The sequence below is a fragment of the Solanum pennellii genome, chromosome 12 (genome assembly GCF_001406875.1).
Source record: "Solanum pennellii chromosome 12, SPENNV200".
Lineage (NCBI taxonomy): Eukaryota > Viridiplantae > Streptophyta > Magnoliopsida > Solanales > Solanaceae > Solanum > Solanum pennellii.
The window spans coordinates 68,774,098-68,784,371 of record NC_028648.1 but is presented as its reverse complement, the minus strand read 5'-3'; the positions used below and the strand labels follow the sequence as shown (position 1 = coordinate 68,784,371).

The following is a 10,274-nucleotide window of genomic DNA, read 5'->3' as shown; positions in this document are numbered from 1 at the left end:
GGGTATTCAGACATTGATTAGGGCGGTTCTGAGGATGATGGAAAGAGTACTTTAGGGTACTGTTTGAGCATTCGTTCAGGAATTATCTCATGGAGTTGTAAGAAACAAGATATTGTAGATTAATCTAATGCCGAAGCTGAGTTTGTGGCAGCTGCACACTACATCAACCTTTGTGGATGAAGAAAATTCTGGTTGTTTTTCATATGGAACCAAGTGGAAGCATCATAGTGTTCGTGGAATATGGAGCGGCAATAGCTATATGTCACAATCTTATGGTTCATGGATGAACTAAGCACTTCAAAATCAACTTCTCTTTGTATAGAGAAGTGCAAAAAGATGGAGATATAACTCTTATCTACGGCATGTCAAAAGAACAATTGGATGATATTACTAATCCTCTAATGGTCAGCAAGTTTTAGCATCTCAGACACAAAATTGGAGTTTGAAGATTCCAAAGCAAGGAGTCTTAGGAATTTGCTTTTTCAACTGCAATCAAGTTTACTTTTACTATTTTATAATCGATAAGACTTAGTCAATTAGTTGTTAGCCATCTATTCCTACTATTAAAAAGTATGTTAGTGAGTTAAGAATATGTGAGTCGTGGGTTTACAACTTCCTGCTATCTGTTTTTTATTCTAGTCTTATAAATGTAATTTTAATACATGAATAAAAAATTTCTTCTACCAATATCCTTCTGCCCATTGAATTATTCCACTTTACTATTACTGTTCTTATTTTTCTTACTTCTATAACTGTTATTGTTATCGGTTTAAATTCTAGTTTTTCATTGTCTCTGTGATTTTACTTTATAAGAATTGGATTAGCAATTTTATGAATTTGTAAAATCATTTATAATCAAAGCTAAGAGAAGACAACAAATCCTATTCTTATAATTGTCCTATTTATATTGGCTACCTTGTAACAAACATTTCAAAATTGTGGAGAAGCTAACTAGTACACTACTGCTGAACATATCCTAGTTTACAAAATGTGTAAGTGCTGCTCACCATAAACTGCATACTAACAAATACTTACAGCGGTAAAAAATAAAGGGATGCAGTTTAATCTAAAATATGACAAATGGACAATGATATTAAATAAGGATAGAAGTGTCTTTGATATACCTCAAGTTGTAAAAACATATTCCATGAGGCCAAAATAAACAATTAAGAAACTTAATAACTGTCATGAGATAGGTACACATGTATTGGGTGGTTTTCCTTTAGAAATAGGGGCAGGGCAGTTAAAACAAGGACATTCAGAAAATTAAAAAAAGGGAATTCTGCGAGAGTTTCTAGCCTCTTGAATGTCTAGAAAAGTTGTGATCTTTATTATAATATAACTAAAGTTCCTTATTGTCTTAGGATGTAACTTATTAAGTCAGAAGTGTACTCATGATTGTTTTGTTTTCAGACTTCTTGTTGTAATACCACTGAATCTAGTGTGAAACAACAGTATTTGTTCCTTTATTTTCTATTTCGGTAGTAAAGTCTATCAAATTGGTATCAAACCGGTAACTTTCAGGGATGGTGAGTAGAATGGAGGGACGACTCAAACAAGTGGAGAAAAATTTGACAGGCATAAGAAAAGATGTCAGAAAACTAGAAGGATGGTTACAAGAAATGACAGTGACTCTTGCGAGAATTGAAGCACAAGGGAGAACTATGATGGAAGAAGCATACAACTCTCAAACCAAATCTGTCAGAAACCAAGAAGAGGGAAGCAATGTCAATTGGGCTGGAGAAAAAGATGGGAAAGAAGTTTTGGAAGCTACACTTACCACTTTTCGAAGGAGAGGATTCTTTGGGATGGATTTTTAGAGTGGAGCGATATTTTTTCATGAATAAAATTTCTAAAGCGGAAAGATTACAGGAATCAATTATTTGTTTGAAAGGAAAAGCCTTAAATTGGTATTATTGGATGGAATCTCGACAACAAATGTTAACCTGGGAAGACATCAAAAGAGAGTTGTTGAACCGATTTCATCATTCTCAAAAAGTCAATCAATATGTAGTCTGCCTCAATGAAAGAGGCATATGAGGGAATATTATTTTGAGTGTTTTTAATGGTTTGAACGAGGAAATTTGGACAGAAGTGATGTTGTTAATGGATCAAACATTGAGGGAGATAATAGAGATGGCTGAAAAGGTGGAGGATCGAAATTATGTTTTGCAGCAAGTACAAGGTTTTATATTTGAATCAGGCAGAGGAATTGAAACTGATAAACCAGTTGGGTTTAGACCAAATTATCACCGAGTTGCAGACATTCTTGAATCTCATGACTCAAGATCCATAGTAGTAATTCGTAACATTGATTCACCTATGAATACTGCCACAAAATCGACTAGCTTCAATGGGACTGTAGTAGCTAAGTCTAAAGGACACTTCAAAGGTTGTCTGATTTAGAATTTTCCCGAAAAGGAGTGCTGGGGTTATGTTTTAGATGTGATGAAAAATTTGTCCATAATCATCGTTGTAAAAATAGGCGCTTAATTTATTTATTATTTAAGAGGCACCCAACACAGATGAGTATGAAAAAGAGGTATTCTTTGAGTCTACCGGAGAAGATGTAGTTGAAGGGGAAATGAAATGTAATATGATGTAGTTGAATATAAATTCAGTTGTGGGCCTTATAGGAGGTAGAACAATGAACCTTGTGGGGAAGGTTCATGGGCACGACGTGATAATTTTGGCCGATAGTGGAGCTATCCATAATTTTATATCATCCACCCTTACTAATCATCTGCAATTACCTATTAAGAACACCAAAGGATTTGAGTAAAAATTGGTAATGGTCAGCAGGTTAGTGGGAGTGAAGTATGCCAAGAGATATGGATAGACATGCAATGAGTCCAAATTAACCAATAATATTTTCTGTTTGAGTTGAGGGTAAGTGATGTGGTATAAGGGATGGAATGGATGGCCACATTAGAAGAGATGAGGGTGAATTGGAAACTTCTTACCATGAAATTCAAATATGCTGGAAGATTGTGTCTCTTCGAGGGGATCGCATCATGGTTCGAACAATAGTGTCACTCAAATCCATGACCAATTTGTTAAATAAAGGAAACTAAGTATTTCTGATCGAGTTGAATCAGGTAACAATAACGGAAGATTAAGCAACTATAACATCAAAGGAGATTGAGAAGGTATTATATGATTATCCAGAAGTAATGTGATAAGGCCTTAGGCTTACCCCTACGTCGGTGTCGGGATGATGTTATAACTCTTCAATCTGGAGCACAACCACAAAACATTCGTCCATATCGATATTCTCAATCTCAAAAAGTAGAGAGCGAGCGTTTGGTCAAAGAGATTGTGTCTGCTGGAATCATTAAAACTAGTCCAAGTCCATATTCTAGTCAAGTATTACTGATTAAGAAGAAGGAAGGTGGCGATTTTGCGTGGATTATCAGTCTCTTAATGATATCACTATCCTCGACAATTTACCAATACTATGCATTTATGAATTACTTAATGATCTAGGGGGAGCCACCTATTTTCCAAGTTGGATTTAAGTCAGGTTATCATCAAATTCGTATTCAAGCTGGAGATGAAGCAAAAATAGCTTTCCGCACTCATAAGGGACATTATGAATTTATGGTCATGCCATTGGTTTTGACCAATGCACCCTCAAATTTTCAATCATTGATGAATAACATTGTATGGGATCATTTGCGGAAATTTAATTAGTATTCTTTGACGATATTTTGATTTACAGTAAGGATTAGGCTTCACCTCTGGAGCTTTTGAAGGTTGATTTAGATATTCTTAAAAAGAATTAGCTGGTAATAAACAAGAAGAAATGCACGTTTGGTCAGCTTAAACTTGAATATTTAGGTCATATAATCTCCTCTGAAGGAGTGCAGGGTGACCCCTCCAAGATTGACAATATGATATCTTGACCAAGTCCTAGAGATACAATGGTTTTACTGGGATTTTTGGGACTCACTGTATATGACAGAAAATTTGTGAAAGAATATGGTGAGAGTGCTGCCCCTTTAACTGATCTACTAAAAAAAGATGCATTTTCACGGGGAGAACGCGCTCAACAAGCATTTGAGGCATTGAAGTTGGCTATGACTCAAGTGCATGTTTTACCAATGCCAAGCTTTTCGTAACCCTTTGTGATTGAAGATGATGCTTCGGGATTTGGTGTTGGTGCAGTTTTGATGCAAAATGGTAAACCTATTTCTTATTTCAGTCGAATGCTTTCTTCCAGAGTAAGACAATGTTCGGTATCTGAACGAAAGCTAATGGCTATCGTGTTGGCTGTCAAAAGATGGAATCATTATTTTTTAGGCCATTATTTCATCATTAAAACTGATCAAAAAGCCCTTAATTTTTTGCTAGGATAGAGGGTTATTTATGAGAATCAACATAAATGGGTTTCCAAGCTCATGGGTTATATGTTTGAGATCAAGTACAAACAGGGTGTTGAAAATAGAGTGGTGATGCTTTGTCAAGATGCGGCGAATCTTCAGAGTTGTATGCGTTTTCAATTTTTCAATATAAAGACAAGAAGGAGTGGGACCAGTAAGTACAACGAGACACTAAAATGACTTCTATTTTGCAAAAGTCAATTTTAGGACAACAATCAAATGACAACTACAGCTTGAAGAATGGATTTCTACTATATAAAGGATGCTTGTTTTGCCAAAAGGATCATCTTGAATACCTGGGCTATTGAAAGAGTTTCATTCTTCTCCTATTTGAGGCCATTCAGGGTATCTTCGCACATATAAAAGTTCGTCTGAGAATATCTACTAGGAAGGTATGAAGAGGGATGTGCAAGACTTTGTTGCTAGGTGTGAAATCTATCAAAAGAGCAATTCTCAAACTTTGAGTCCGGTAGGGTTAATCAAACCTTTTCCTAAACCTCTTCATATGTGGGAGGATGCAAGTATGGAATTCAATATTGTACTACCTAAATGCCATAGGAATGATACTATTTTGTTTGTGGTGGATCGTCTTACTAAGTACACACATTTTATTCTACTTTCACACCCTTTTAATGCGAAAGATGTGGCGGTTGTTTTCATTAAGGAAGTGGTTAAATTGCATAAATTTCCTAAATCTGTTGTGTCATGAGACAGCAACACATGTATTAGGTGGTTTCTCCTGTAGAAATAGGGGCAGGGCAGTTAAAACAAGGACATCCAGAAAAATACAGAAAAGGGAATTCTGGGAGAGTTTCCAGCCTCTCAAATGTCTAGAAAGGTTGTGATCTTTATTATTATATAACTAAAGTTTCTTATTGTCTTAGTATGTACTTTATATTGTGTCAGTAGTGTAGTCATGATTGTTTTGCTTTCATACTTGTTGTAATATCAGTGAATCTAGTGTGAAACAATATAATTTATTCCTTTATTTTCTATTTTGGTAGTAAAGTCTATCACTCTTATCCTTCTTTGTGAAAGGTTATTTAATGTAGTCGACTAATCAATCATCTTTTGTTGGAGCTGGGTTTATCTTGATACAAACACTTCTTTTGTCGCATTTCCGCGTCACTAATGGTGAAATATGCAACTAACACATCCTTCATTTTGTAACTTTACTTTCATAATATTTATGTTGTAAACCCATTTGTTTCTTTCTATGTCATTTATTAACACTTATTATAACAGTTAAATTGTTATTTTATTAGAGATCGACTCCTTCCACTTCTCAGGTAGTCGAACTACGGGTGGACCTTCGAACAAGAAGTTTGTGGTACTGCTTTCACAACCTCCGACTTCACAGATAAATTAAAAAAGACTACGATATGTTGCAACCTTACTTCCAAGCTCTCAGTATAATGTTCCAAAAACTAAATGTAACATATGATGAAACATAAAAGTTCTACTATTAGGCTTATTCATATTTTCTTTATTTGCATCTCAATACTTAAGCACGTGCCTTGCATGAGATAGCTAAGTTTAATTAAAAAATGTCTTTTCAATTGTTTTTATTTTTTTTTTAGTTTTTAGGGTGTTTGTTATCCATATTGGGGCAAAAATTATTTTGTCTCCGTTAGGGCCAGTTTTTGGGTAACATTCCTACCAAAGATTTTTCTATACCCAAACCTATATACAAAGACTTCTTGCTAAGAGAGAAGTAGTACCATCAATTGGATCACATTCTTTGATGGTCCCACAGAGTTGGATTACCTTAAATGGATTTGTGGTAAAAGGTAACGCTTCAAGGTTGATTCCATCGTTGTAGTGGGAGATGCAAACTAGCTCTCCGTTTAACGAGCACAAACCATAAGTTAAGGGACGATCAAGTGTTTTATTGTTCTAATTAATGATTGGAACATAATTTAAATTTCATACCAAGTTGTCCTCATTAAAACAAAAAAAAAGCATCAACAAAAATTAGAGCAACAAACTAAAAATAAAAAACATTATGGCTAATTGGTTTGAAGGAAATGATTGCACTTGTTGGAAAAACTAACGAATGCTTCATTAGATTTGTGGTATTAGTAGAAAAAGTTTTGCATTCCTTATGCTCTGGTAATATCACAAGTTTCTCCGCATATATTGCATGCTCAGGTAAAAACATCAAGAATAGTTGGCTCTTTATTGCGTCAAAACGACGCGTACGACTACAGAATGACATAACCTTGACATTCTATCAGGAAACTTTGAATATATTTTCTTCAAACAATAGGTGTTTGACTTCAAACAAATCAATGTATTCACACTAAAAAAGCATGGTATAACAAATATGGAACAATGAAAAATCGGTTTAGTTAGTAAGCTTAACAACTATAGTAATGAAATTGAAGTTATTGAGGTTCTAAGAGATAAATATACATATGGCAGAAAGATATTGTCAATTGAAAACATGCCGGCATATCAGGAAATATCATTAGGTTTTCAAATTACGAGTCGACCTTAAGAGGTTTTCTAAATGACAGAAAGTTTTGAAATACAAGAACGTGTTGTCAACCATCTACATTCTAGAAATAATGAGGAGATTTCTTCCTCTTCCAACATCAAACTGGAAATACGCTTAATAGAACAATGAGGTCGAACAAAGGTATGTACATTGATTTTCATGGCTTACAAACTAAACCAATAGCGACTTCCAATCCCTTTAAAACCTTACAGCCTAGACAAATAAAAGGAATGAATACATAACCTCACGGACTAAATTAAAACTCTATGAGTTAATTAAAAGGAAGTGAATCAATAGATAATAAATCAGGTTTATTAAAGATAAAACAATAAACTCAACTTTACTTATGTATGAAAGTAATATAATTTCTGTGGGAGATTCTCTAACCGACAACCATCACTTGAGCCTAAGTGATGATACAACGTTTTACTTCACGCTCCAGAGGACCATCCTATACCTTTCCATCGGTATAGGACCTCACTTAACTTAGTGGATCCACTAGCTTAACTTACGTGATCATCTATAAAGAATGACCCGTTAATACCCATGATGGCTATATGATTTACATGGAGACTTAAGTTAATATGAACACCCATCCCCACATTGGTGCTCAATACTACTCCAAAAATACACTTTATCTTAAGCTTTTAACATAACTTCCTTCTTTTGGGTTGAGATAATTTGCTCAACCTTTTTTAGCTTTAAGAATCCCTCTTGGAATCAATGTTCCCCTTTTTATTACTCAAAACTCTTTTAGAACTCTTAGTTTCCTCGTAATTAAATGTGAAAATATTTATAAGCCTTTAGGGAACACTTAGTTCCCTTATATCTTTGGAGAGCGGAAGTCAACTCTTACTCTTTATTTACTTGAACTTAACTATTAGGGAATACTTAGTTCCCTTATAAATTTAATGAATTTAACTCAACTCATTAGTATTTTCTCAACTAGTACCTTGAGCCTTGAAACAAAGTGAAAATGATTGTTGAAGAATCTTTGAAAATTTAAGAACTTACTTTGACTTATTTCTAAACTTTTAACTTGGCTCTTAACTTCTTTGACCTTGATCTTAGCTTCCCTTGAATTTGGATTATGGATTCAAGGATCATGATCTAATGTTTATTGATGATTTTAATGATTTCTAGATGTACTTTAGAGTGTTGGAATTAAATTGGAATGATAGGTATATCACTTAGGAAATAGTACGAAAAGAAAGGGAAAGAAAAGGGTTTCTAGGTGGTCGTGGTGCTCTGACAGGCGCGGGGCCTGATGTACCGTGGGAGATTCACTGAACGACAACTATCACTCGAGCCTAAGAAATGATACAACATTTTACCTCACGGTGTCGAGGACCATCCTATACCTTGTCATCTGTATAGGACATGACTTAACTTAGTTGATCCACTAGCTTAACTAACGTGATCATCTAAAAAGTATGACCCTTTAATACCCATGATTGCTACATGGTTTAGATGGATACTTGAGTTAATATGAACTATCATCCCCACATCGATGTTCAATACTACTCCCAAAATATACATTAGCTCATGCTTTTAACATAACTTCCTTTCTTTGGGTTGAGATAATTTGATCGACCCTTTTTAGATTTAACAAGACCTTTTGGAATCAAAGTTCCCCTTTTTCTTACTCAAAACTCTGTTGGAACTCTTAGTTTCTTCTTACATAAATGTGAAACCATTTATAAAACCTTTAGGGAATACTTAGTTCCCTATAGCTTTCTAGAGATGAACTGAACTCTTACTCTTTACTTCTATTGAACTTAACTATAGGGGAATACTTAGTTCCCTTATAGCTTTTGAGAATTTAACTCAACTGTTACTCTTTTCTCAACTTGTACCTTGAGCCTTAAAACAAAGTTAAAATAATTGTCTAAGATTCTTTGAAAAGTTTAAGAACTTACTTTGACTTACTTCTTAACTTTTAAACTTGACTCTTAACTTCTTTAACCTTGATCATAGCTTCCGTTGAATTTGTATTCAAGGATCAAGACCTCATGTTTATTGATGATTTCATGAGTTTTAGATGTACTTTAGAGTTTTGGGGTTAACTACAAATGATAGTTATATCACTTAGGAACTAGTATGAAAAGATAGGAAAAGAACGGGGTTCCCAAGTGACCTTGGTGTGGGCCGCCAGAGCCTGTCGGAAAGACTTTGGTCTGATGTGCTCAGGTTGGCACGGCGGGTCAGGGCCTGTTAGATAGAGTCTACTTGTGGGGCTCAGGAAGGCGTGCCCTTTAAGGGTTGTCAGACGGGACCTTTGACTTTTCTTCTCCCTTTTTCATCTCTAAACCTCCTAAAATTAAATGGATCCCATCGCAAATACTTAGGATCACTAAATAACTCTTTACCCAATAAATTAGACCCAAAAACAGTCTGGAAACACGAATCAAGTTTACTAGGGATAAACTACAATTCAACCAACAATAATTTCACAATTTTTCGTCATGAACTTCCATGTTCATCATTCAATAAACTCTAACTTGATGAATTGAATCAAATTAGGGTTTGGGTGAAAGGACCCAACACAGAATGATCTCACATACCTTAAAGGGATCACCCCCGACAAATCCACATAAGGATTCTTGGTGTTGTTTCTTCTTCTTCTCCTTTCTCGCCTTTTCTCCTCTTCTTTCTCTTCTCTCAAAACCCTATTTTGTTTTCTAAAAGCGTGAATTGAGTAGGGTGTGCTTGGACCCCAACATATTACCCAAAGAACAAAATTAAATAATTGGGTAAGGAAAAGACCAAAGCACACTTTAAAAATTCGGATTGGACTTTTCTCATTGCAACAACCCAACTTTCGAATGTCATATATCCTTTATATGACCTCGAACTTTTGAAAACTCAAGGCTGTTGGAAAGGTATTCCTAAGGGTTTTCCAACCATATAAAGAACTCACACTAACTCCTTCTGATATGGGAGTTATGGTCGTTTCAAAATGACCAAAAACTCACTTTTACACTTGGGAAATTTTGCATATTTCCCTATTTATTTCCAAAAATGACTATTCTTGGTTTCTTATCTTATTCTTAGTTATTTCAGGTTATGAGATGTTACATATTCTTCTTGACATCTCTTCTTTCTAATAGCTTATACTTCCGAAATTTACCATCAAACCCTTTGAATTTTTCAACTTTTCTATTAGTGTTCTTATTTTTTTGACTTCTATAACAATTACTATTATTGGTATGACGTCTAATTTTTTATTATCTCAATGATTTTATTTTATAAGAATTGGATTATCATTTCTATGCATTTTTCCAAAGCTTTTGCACTCTTGAAGAATAAAAGTTCTATAATGGAAATTATTTGTTGTATTTCCTATCATGCTTTTTACAAGAATTTATAATCAAAGCTAAGAGATGAGAAAC

At 34.6% G+C, this 10,274-nt stretch overlaps 1 non-coding gene across 1 annotated transcript; it reads right to left on the bottom strand.

Annotated features, from left to right (window-relative positions):
- Positions 1 to 6,111: 6,111 nt before the first annotated feature.
- On the bottom strand, positions 6,112 to 6,240 carry LOC114075412. The gene has a single exon (XR_003575863.1). It is a non-coding gene; the product is annotated as a U6atac minor spliceosomal RNA (small nuclear RNA).
- Between the last annotated feature and the right edge of the window lie 4,034 nt (positions 6,241 to 10,274).